The sequence below is a fragment of the Aethalodelphis obliquidens genome, unplaced genomic scaffold, assembly GCF_003676395.1.
Source record: "Aethalodelphis obliquidens isolate GAN/ISIS:26980383/991018 unplaced genomic scaffold, ASM367639v1 scaffold26, whole genome shotgun sequence".
Classification (NCBI taxonomy): Eukaryota; Metazoa; Chordata; class Mammalia; order Artiodactyla; family Delphinidae; genus Aethalodelphis; species Aethalodelphis obliquidens.
Window position 1 is genome coordinate 6,411,072 of NW_020837970.1, and position 10,736 is coordinate 6,421,807.

Genomic DNA, 10,736 nt, shown 5'->3' on the forward strand with positions numbered 1-10,736 from the left:
TTTGTGTTTCATAATTCATTTTTATAAAACTGTTTACACTGAACGTCTTGGAATTCAAAACAGTGATCTCGCTCAAGTTGACATTTGCATAATTTGATGTTTGTATTCATTCAGTTATGGCTACTTGCCCTTGTTTTGTATTAGTAAATGTTACACCGTAGTGATTGGCAGTATCAGCATGCTTCAACATAGTATGTGTAGAGATGGAGGATGGACTATGGTTTATAAGTTTGGATATAAAATAATATATTTAAAAAGAATACTAGGGACTTCCCTGGTGGTACAGTGGTTAAGAATCAGCCTGCCAGTGCAGGGGACACGGGTTCGACCCCTGGTCCGGGAAGATCCCACCTGCCGACGGGCAACTAAGCCCATGCGCCACAACTACTGAGTCTGCGCTCTAGAGCCCACAAGCCACAATTACTGAGCCCGCGTGCTGCAATTACTGAAGCCCGTGCGCCTAGAGCTCGTGCTCCACAACAAAAGAAGCCACCTCAATGAGAAGCCCGCGCACCGCAATGAAGACCCAATGCAGCCCCCCCAAAAAATTATATTAATAATTTAAAAATTAAAAAAAAAGAATACTAGATGATTAAGCTGCAGTTGTAGAAGGGTTGTGGGAGGAGTGGCAAGACAGAATGAGAGAGAGAAAAAGAGAGAGAGAGACTTTGTCTGCCATCTTACTAGGGACAAGAGCTAGTAGCCTGTCTTCAGGTAGCCTGTGATGGATGTAGGACTTTACCGCTGGAAAACCCAGGGTCTGTGCCAAGGGTTAAGATGGGGAGAATTCTATACGATGGAGGCCGCCTTCATGCTCCCCAAAACACAAATACAGATAGATTTCTCTCTTTTTTAAATATTATATCAGATTTAGATGCACAACTACCTATTGACCTGTTTAATGATTGCTACTGATTTTTTTAAAATCTAAAGTATCATTACTTTAAAATTTATTTTATGCAAGTATTTGTAGCATATACCTGAATTGTTAATGCAGGAGCTTCTTAAGCTACTGCAATTAATTACAGAAAAATGTGATTAGTAATGAACCAAGTGAGAAAGAAAATAATTTTTAGTATTTTAACTTTCTGTGCTTTGTTTTGGTGTCTTCCATATCCTGCTACATCTCATGTCAAAACGAAAATTTCAGTGATAGCTATCCAAATACTTTAAAAACTCTTTTGTCAGCAAATCCTTATGTTCATCGTTGTTAATATGCAAGTGATAAACTGATATTTGAAACATTTTTTTTAATCTGGTGACTTTGTTTAAGCTGCTAGCACATTTCATCATTTGAAATGTTCATCGTTGTTAATAAGCAAATGATAAACTGATACTTGAAACATTTTTTTTATCTGGTGATTTTGTTTAAGCTGCTAGCACATTTCATCATTTGAACCATAACTATTTGACAGAAAACTAGCTCTGTTTTAAAAATGCTATTTGTAATACAAATTAAAATGTAAACGCTGTAGACATTTTATGATTAGTTTTTCATAATTAGTTTTTCATAAATGGGAATAGCTTAATTTTGTAGAAAATGCATCCTGAATTTTTTTTTAACATCTTTATTGGAGTATAATTGCCTTACAATGGTGTGTTAGTTTCTGCTTTATAACAAAGTGAATCAGTTATACATATACATATGTCCCCATATCTCTGATTTTTAAAAATTTTTATTTTATATTGGAGTATAGTTGATTTACAATGTTGTTAGTTTCAGGTATACAGCAGAGTGATTCAGTTATACATAGACATGGATCTATTCTTTTTCAAATTCTTTTCCCATTTTGGTTATTACTGCATCCTGATTTTTAAAAAATTAATTAGTTTATTTTTGGCTGTATTGGGTCTTCGTTGCTACGCGCGTGGGCTTTCTTTAGTTGCGGTGAGCGGGGGCTACTCTTCGCTGCGGTGTGCGGGCTTCTCATTGCGGTGGCTTCTCTTGTTGCAGAACGTGAGCTCTAGGCGCGTGGGCTTCAGAAGTTGTGGCACTCAGGCTTCAGTAGTTGTGGCTCGCGGGCTCTAGAGTGCAGGCTTAGTTGTGGCGCACGGACTTAGCTGCTCCGCGGCATGTGGGACCTTCCCGGACCAGGGTTCGAACGCGTGTCCCCTGCACTGGCACCCCTGCATTGGCAGGAGGGTTCTTAACCACTGTGCCACCGGGGAAGCCCTGCATCCTGATTTCTAATTTAACTTCCAAAACCTCTGGCAACAGTAAATTTTCTTGCTTATTCAAGACTTGACATGTCACAATATTGGATATAGCAATATTGAAATATTTTCTCTCAGTTATAGATTTCACTCATTTCCTTGAATTAAGGGTTATGTCCAAAACAGCTATTTCTTTCTAAGAATATTTTCTTTCTCTCTCCTCTGTATTCTATACAGATTCACAGGCCACACAGTTGATCTTTTGGAGTTTTGAAAAGAATATAGTCTGGTGTCAGACAGACTTGGGCTTAGAATTGTTTACCTCTAAAAAACTTAAGCTTTCTGAGCTTCATCTTTCTTATCTGTAACAGAAATAGTTTGTTATTAGAATTAAATGAGATGAGTGTGAAGAGCTTTGCATATAGCACATACTTAAGAAGATACGTTCTCCCAGTGCTTGCTCATCCCACCCCACCGCCCAAATACCCTTGCCCTTGCTGACAAATAGTAGCATAGCAAGATGCTGAACCATAGATCAGTGTTTGCTGTAATCTTTACTCTTACCCAGTCCAAGCAACAGATTACTAGATAAGAATGAACAATCCTCTTCAGCCCTTCAAATTTTTCTTCTACCAGAGGAATGGAAGATTCCCAGCACATGTTCCTTTGCTTTGAAGTCACATCAGGCACAGTTACCCGTAAAAACCGTCCAATGCTGTGTTTTAGGCAGCTGCTGCCAATAGATCAGACGTGGCACAGGATATGAAACCATTTGCCTCTCTGAGCTAAAATAAAATATTACGGAGAGATTAACAGCTAGAATTTCTCCATCTCTCCTAATTTTCCTTCCCATCAAATTGTGTTATGCAGGGATCTGGTGCCCGTTAAGGATTAATTAAGCACACTGCTGAGCTGCCTTTGTTATTGTATTAGCTGCTTCTAGGCTTATTCTTAGAGAGACCACGAGTGTGTGGAAGTTGTAGGTTGCCAGGAGAAGCTTTTGATTAGCCCAGAGAAATTGCATGTCTCCTTTAATCCTTTATCATCGCTACCGAGAATGGTTAGATTCACTAAATACTAATTTTCATTGTGTGCTACGCTGAGTCAGTTTTGCTTTAGGTGGTGATATACAGTATGTGTGCAGGGCCGGGGGCGGGGAGCTTTGGAGAGTAAACTTCTACAGATTGTTATTGATATGTTGTGTTACAGAAAGGAAGAGTTTGGCTTCTGCCATTGCCTGTGTAGCTGGTAGCACAGCTCAAGATACTCAGATTTCCAATCTGGCCCATAATATGGGATGCTCCAAACTTGTTATCCTAAGGATTCTGTTTTTTAGATTCTCAAGAAGAGTTTTCGACAAGGGAATTGGAAGAGATATGGTAAGTCTTCCAGCTTGGCTTTAAAAAGGAATGGATATCTTTATTGAACTGCTATCTAGACTACCGTACTGTTAGTATTTGCTCAGAGAATAAGCTGTGGTGTACCTGGGTTCCTAGAACTTTGTTGTTAGCCACACACACCCCAAACCCCAAAGATTTGTATTACCTATTGTTTGGTGACCCTAAAACTTAGTGGCTTAAACATCAAACATCTTAGTTTCTGTGGGTCAGGAATTTGGGAGCAGCTTAGCTTGGTGCTTCTGGCTCAGGGAGTCTCATGAAGTTACAGTCAAGGTGATAGCTGGGGCTGCAGTCATCTCTCGTCATTACTGGGTCTGGAAGATGTGTTTCCAAGATGGCTCACTCACATGGCTGTTGATAGGAGACTTCAGTTCCTTATTGGCTGTTGGCCAAGAGACCCCACTTCCTTGTTATGTGGGACTCAGATGTCTTCACAACAGGGTAGCTGGCTTCCCCAGAGCAAATGACCACAGAGAGAGAGCAAGTAGGAAGCCACAGTGATATTTTTCATCTAGTCACAGAAGGTATACTCTCATTCTTGCCACATTGTATTCATTAGAAACAAGTCACTAAATATAGCCTATATTCAAGAGGAGTTGATTGGGTTCCAACATTTGAAGAAAGGTATAGCAAGAATTTGTGTACACATTTTAAAAACACCACAGTTAGTAACTGTCTTATCCCCTATGTCAAGACCCAGTCTCTAGACATCTTGGACTTCTGTGGCCAAAGATTCTATCAGACTGGTTTCAGTCCTTCCCAGGGCTCTCCATTACATCTGACCCATGGTTCAGCACTAAATCAACTGTGCCCTCAGGAGGTAACCAAATGCCAAAATATCTGGAAATGGCTTAGGCATTCAAGTTGCCCGTGTGAAAAATTTTCCAAGAATAATTTTTTTTTTTTTTTGGCTGTGCCACACAGCATGTGGGATCTTAGCTCCCCAACCAGGGTTCGAACCCATGGCCCCCTGCATTGGAAGCACAGAGTCTTAACCACTGGACCACAAAGGAAGTCCCAGAATAATGTTTTTGAGGTTCACAGTTTACAAATAATTATAAATCCTAGCTACTGTGCTATGTTTTCCTAAGCCATGACACCATAGGAAACAGTAAGATACAAGACTTGTAGCAGGGATACCCCTGGTGGTGCAGTGGTTAAGAATCCGCCTGCCAATGCAGGGGACATGGGTTCAATCCCTGGTCCGGGAAGATCCCACGTGCTGCGGAGCAACTAAGCCTGTGAGCCACAACTACTGAGCCCATGTGCTGCAACTACTGAAGCCCACGTGCCTAGAGCCCATGCTCCACAACAAGAGAAACCACCACAGTGAGAAGCCCGTGCACCACAGTGAAGAGTAACCCCCCTCGCCACAACTAGAGAAAGCCTGCATGCAGCAATGAAGACCTGATACAGCGAAAAACAAAACAAAACAAAACAGACTTCCAGCAAACAAAAAAAGCTTATTTGGTGCAAGGATTGAGAATACTCCCAGGTAAGTATATCTGTTACCTATTGTGTAACAAACCACACCAAATCTTAGTGACTTAGACACAATATGTATTTGGTCATCACTGTACAATATGGGCAGGGCTGGGCAGGAACTGCTCATATCTCAGTGTGGTGTGACCACTGGGTTCTTCATGTGACTGTATTGAGTTGGGAGCTCTACTGGGATGGAATGCCAGTGTGGCCTCCCTTAGATGTCTGATGCTTTAGCTGGGATGGCTGGGACAGCTGAAGACTCACTGGGCATCTCTCTCTCTTTTTTTTTTTTTTTAATTAATTTATTTTTGGCTGTGTTGGGTTTTCGTTGCTGCGTGCAGGCTTTCTCTAGTTGTGGCGAGGGGGGCTACTCTTCATTGCGGTGCGCGGGCTTCTCATTGCAGTGGCTTTTCTTGTTGTGGAGCATGGGCCCTAGGCACGCGGGCTTCAGTAGTTGTGGCACGTGGGCTCAGTAGTTGTGGCTCGCGGGCTCTAGAGCGTAGGCTCAGTAGTTGCAGCTCACGGGCTTAGTTGCTCCGTGGCATGTGGGATCTTCCCGGACCAGGGCTCGAACCTGTGTCCCCTGCATTGGCAGGCAGATTCTTAACCACGGCACCACCAGGAAAGTCCCTGGGCATCTCTCTTGATGTGGTTTCTCTAGTGAGGGAGAGCTAGACTTCTTTACATGGTGACTCAGAGCTCTAAGAAAGAAGAAACTGCCAGGCTTCCTAAGACCTAGGCCTGGAACTGGCACAGTGTCATTTTTGCCATATTCTGTGAGTCAAAGCAAGACTAGCCCAGATTCAAGGGGAGGGGAAAAAGACTATACCTATTAATAGAAGTAGCAGCAGCAAAAAAAAAATTGTGACCATCTTTAATTAATCACAGTGAGGTAAAACAAGTGCCATTGCTGTGTTATAATTCCTAGTACAAACTTCCTGAACACATTTTTCCCCCCAAGCCAAAGTTTAGCATATGGAGAAGTCATGTGTGCAAATGGTTTGTTTTCTCAAGTGTAATCATCAGAGGAGGAATCAGTGGTGGAGGAACTTTGACTTCCCCACACTGATGTTTGAGAAAAAGAAACTTATGTGATGGAGATATTTTTGTTCCTTTGACTGCCATATCTTTGTGTAATTTAGAAATTCTTTCTGCAGTGTTCTTTTTTTTTCTTAACTTTTTTTAAAATTTAATTTATTTTTTGGCCGTGTTGGGTCTCCATTGCTGCGTGCGGGCTTTCTCTAGTTGTGGCTAGCAGGGGCTACTCTTCGTTCCAATGCGTGGGCTTCTCATTGCAGTGACTTCTCTTGTTGCGGAGCATGGGCCCTAGGCATGCGGGCTTCAGTAGTTGTGGCTCGTGGGCTCTAGAGCTCAGGCTCAGTAGTTGTGGTACACAGGCTTAGTTGCTCCACGGCATGTGGGATCTTCCCAGACCAGGGCTCGAACCTGTGTCCCCTGCATTCGCAGGCAGATTCTTAACCACTGCACCACCAGGGAAGTCCTGCAGTGTCCTTGATAGATGGTTATTGTGAAAGTTAATTTAATGTGTCGATTTGACTGCACCATTGAGTGCCCAGACGTTTGGTGAAACATTATTCTGGGTCTATTTCGGGGGGTGTTTTCTAGATGAGATCAAGATTTGAATCTGTAGTCTGTGTAAAGCAATCTCCTTAATGTAGGTGGGCCTCATCCAATCAGTTGAAGGCCTGAATAGAACGAAAAGACTCTCTTCTCCTCCTCCCACACCCCATGAGTAAGGGAGAATTTCTCCTCTTCACTGCTTTCAAGTTGGGACATTGTTTTTCCCTCTGAGTGTCTCTGCACTCAGACTGAGACATGGGCTCTTCCTGGGTTGCTAGCCTACCAGCCTTGGACTGGAACTACACCCTTGGCTCTTCTGAGTCTCCAGCTTGCAGACTGGAGATCGTAGGACTTGTTAGCTTCCACAATTGTGTGGGCCAATTCCCTATGTATCTGTCTATCTCTGAAGAACCCTGACTAATCCAATTATGCCCATGGTTATATTCTTCCAGGGATGATGAGGTCACAACTTACTGAAGAAGTACATTTCTTTTGTAAACAGTTAAAATCATTAATTCTTAAAAAAAAATAATTCTGTTCCTTTGGTAGATGTTCCTATAAGTCATAGGGTCCTATTCTGTATTTTGGAGCAATGTAAAAATAAGTCTGGTTTCTTGCTATATGCTAGCTCTTCAGATACTATAGGACAGCCATCTTCATTTATTTGTGTCTTCTCAAAGTGGAATATCCTTAGAACCCTTTTGTTTAGACTGGATCTTAAGCCTCTTACCTATTCTTGTCACCATTTTCTGGATATTTCTAGTTTATAAACATTCCTCAAAATATGATACCTATAAGTAATCATCACTCTGGCTGTGGCCTGAGCATTAAAAAGTATGGCATTAACCTGAACTCACTCATGTTAATGAGTTAGGTCTTGGAATGGTGGTATTTTCCAAGGGTGCACACGTTTCCTAAAGGAAAGGTGTGGAAATGGAAAGAATAAGAACAAATTGAAAAAGGAATACAAACTGAAGGGAAATGAGACACAGTCTGCACCCTACCGTCTGCGTGAGAGTGGGATTGGCTGTCATGTCCCGGTAGGCCTGCACACCCCACAGGCACAGTTTAGCCCAGAATGGGGGCAGTTACTGAAAAGCCAGCTTGATACGCCAGTTGGGACATTCTCTGCATTCTGTAGCTCCTCAAGTTTCCACCAAAGCTGATTAGGATATGATACAAAAATTAAGAGTGTCTTACAATGTTTATCTGGTATAACAGAGAACAGGAAATGCATGAATAATCGAACAGCATAATATTAAAACTCTCGAGACAATGGTTTATTATCCTCAACAGAACTTTTACTTTTTTACTCACTTTCTAAGGATGAGTAAATTCTATTGTTATCCTTTCATGGACCTTATATTTTAAGCACCATGAGGGCAGGGACCTAGTTTTTAATGCCCTCTTGCTTATACAAGGCATTTAGTAGATTAAAAGAACAAAACAAAAAACAAAAATAACTTGAATAATCTGCAAGCTTGAGGTCCAGATTTTAGAGACTCATTTTGAGTGGAGGCTCATGAAGGTACTAGAAAGGTCTTTCTACCTCTGTGGGTCTCCCTGCTACTGAGCAGACTTACAGGCCCTAGACTGGGACATACCCATGCACCCTGCCCAGCCAGCAACAGATAACCAGGCTACCTTCATGGGATAGATAACGGTTACATATTGGTCAAGGTGAAAGTAGTGGGTCAAGATGGATGCAAGCAAGGCAGAGAAAAAAGTCTTTCTTTTTGTAAGAAAAGTGACCTGCCCCTACCCCCAAAGAAATTAGCATTGAAAGTTACTTATTTGGGGTAACATTTGAAAGAAAATTTTAACCTAACCACTCAAAACTTTTAAGTTACCTTGCATTTTTTTCCCCTTGTCATCCATATTTAGTCATTTATCAAGGTTCTGTCATTTCTTCAGTAATGCCTCTCATACCTGTTTCCATTTTTTTATTCTCTACACTCATCCGAGTCAGATTTTTGTTACATCTCACCTGGGAAAACTTTTTCCATAGTCCATTCTTCGTGCTGCCTCCAGGGGTCAGCTTTCTAAAACAAAGTTCTAACCAAGTCATTATCCTTCTTAAAAACGTTCCTTGATTCCTCATTTTCTGGATCTTTTTCAGCTTTATCTTTAACATTCCTATAATCCAGATGCCTCAGACTGCTTTGTTTTTCCACAGATTTATTCTCATTGTTTCTACTTGAATGCCTTTGCCATCTCTGCTTGCCAAAATCTAACCCTTCCTTTAAAAGCTCAAATGTCCGCTTCCTAGTAAGCCTTCCTTCACCTATCCCTGTTTTGAATTAATCATATTATTTTGCTCAATATTTTATGGGTTCTGCCTCTTAAAATACTTTTGTTCCTATTTGTCTCCCCTTCCTCGTTTTGAACTTGAGGGCATGGCTTGCACTTTATCCTTCTCTCTGTTCCCTGCAGTGCCTTGCAAACACTGACATTTTAATTTTAATATGGCAAATTTATCTTCTAGGTAGTTAAGAGAGAAAAGAAATCAGGAAGAGGTAGGCAGTTAGGGTAGGGGACAGAAATGGGATAAGAGCAACTGAGGGAGAGAACATGGTAGTAATTAGGAAGATAGCTGGGTTCTGATAAAAATCAGCTGGTGAAAATAGTAATTTGTTTATTGTCTCATTCACAATTAATGATGTATAAGTTAAACTGGGCCCTTTATGCTTCCACTGTGATCTGGAACAACAGCTGCTGAAAGTCACCAAAAACAGAAATAGAAAAGCATTCTTCAAGGATATAGAAACCATGACCATGAGCTGAGCTTTTGGACTTTTATGATAATCTAGTGCATAACCCACATAAATCCTAATAAAAATTCAACAGTAAATAAGCACTTTATTTGTTCTAGGCACAGAACCAACACCCCTGCCCTCCTGTAGCTTATAATCTAGCATGTTTGATCAAATGAAGCAGCTCGCTGGGTTGAGCTTGAGATGGTCCTAGTGCCTGTTGATGGCACTTCTAGGAGAGCTGTGAGGTTTCCAGCTCTGACCTGACCCAGGACAGTTTTTGCCTCCTGAAGTTCTTGAGTTCTGCATCAACAGTGGCTATCTGACTGTGAAATTTTCCCACTGGGGGAAGGTCCTGGAAGTCTGAGGGAAAGAATCCCAGGAACAGGAGAAAAAGGTGGGTAGCTGAATAAGAAATTAGAAGTGAGGAAGGTCTGACAAACAGCAATCAAATCTCTGGAGATTCAGGATAGTCCTGACAGCCAAGAGTGTAAGACTTTACCCCAGACTGAGGAATCTTGGTGTCAGAAAAGAAGAGTTCCCGTTTGGCACTCCAGGACCTAAACATTTGTGTAGGAATCTCAGAATCTGTCTCTCTGACTTTCTGTCTCAGACGTCCTTTCGTGGGGTTGGAAGACACTAGGCAACACCTACCTTGAAGTCCAATAACTCCTGCCAAACCAAGCCACTCACCTTGTCTCCAGTCATGCTGGTCGAATATTGGTCTGTGCTTTTGCTTGGGGTGCTCTCTATGCCCGCAATATTCTCCCTTCACTCCATATCCGCCCCATATGCATACCTTTTTGAAGCAGTACTTGACCAAGAAATGAGAATAAAGTGTATTGATCATGTAGAATTTTACCATAATGTAAAGGGCCATTGGCCTTCAGGAAATTTATCCTTGGTTAATTTTCTGTTTGATTCCCTTTGATGACTGTTTCACGCTTTTCCCACTCTTTCTGCCAAATGTAGAGAGGACAATGGTAAATACGGTGGAAAGAGCACGGGCTTTGCAATCAGACTTGAGTAGCAACTCTAGCTCTGAAGCCTATGAGGACTGTAATCACAGTCCAAGACATAGAACTGTTCTGAGCCTTAGTTTCTTCATCTGTTAGATTGAGATAACACATGACATGTTAATTAGACTCATTGTGGTGATCATTTTGCAATATATACAATGTTAAATAATTAGGTTGTACACCTGAAACTAATATGTATCAATTATACCTCAATTTAAAAAATGACCCCAGGGCTTCCCTGGTGGCGCAGTGGTTGAGAGTCCGCCTGCCGATGCAGGGGACGCGGGTTTGTGCCCCGGTCTGGGAAGATTGCACATGCTGCGGAGCGGCTGGGCCCGTGAGCC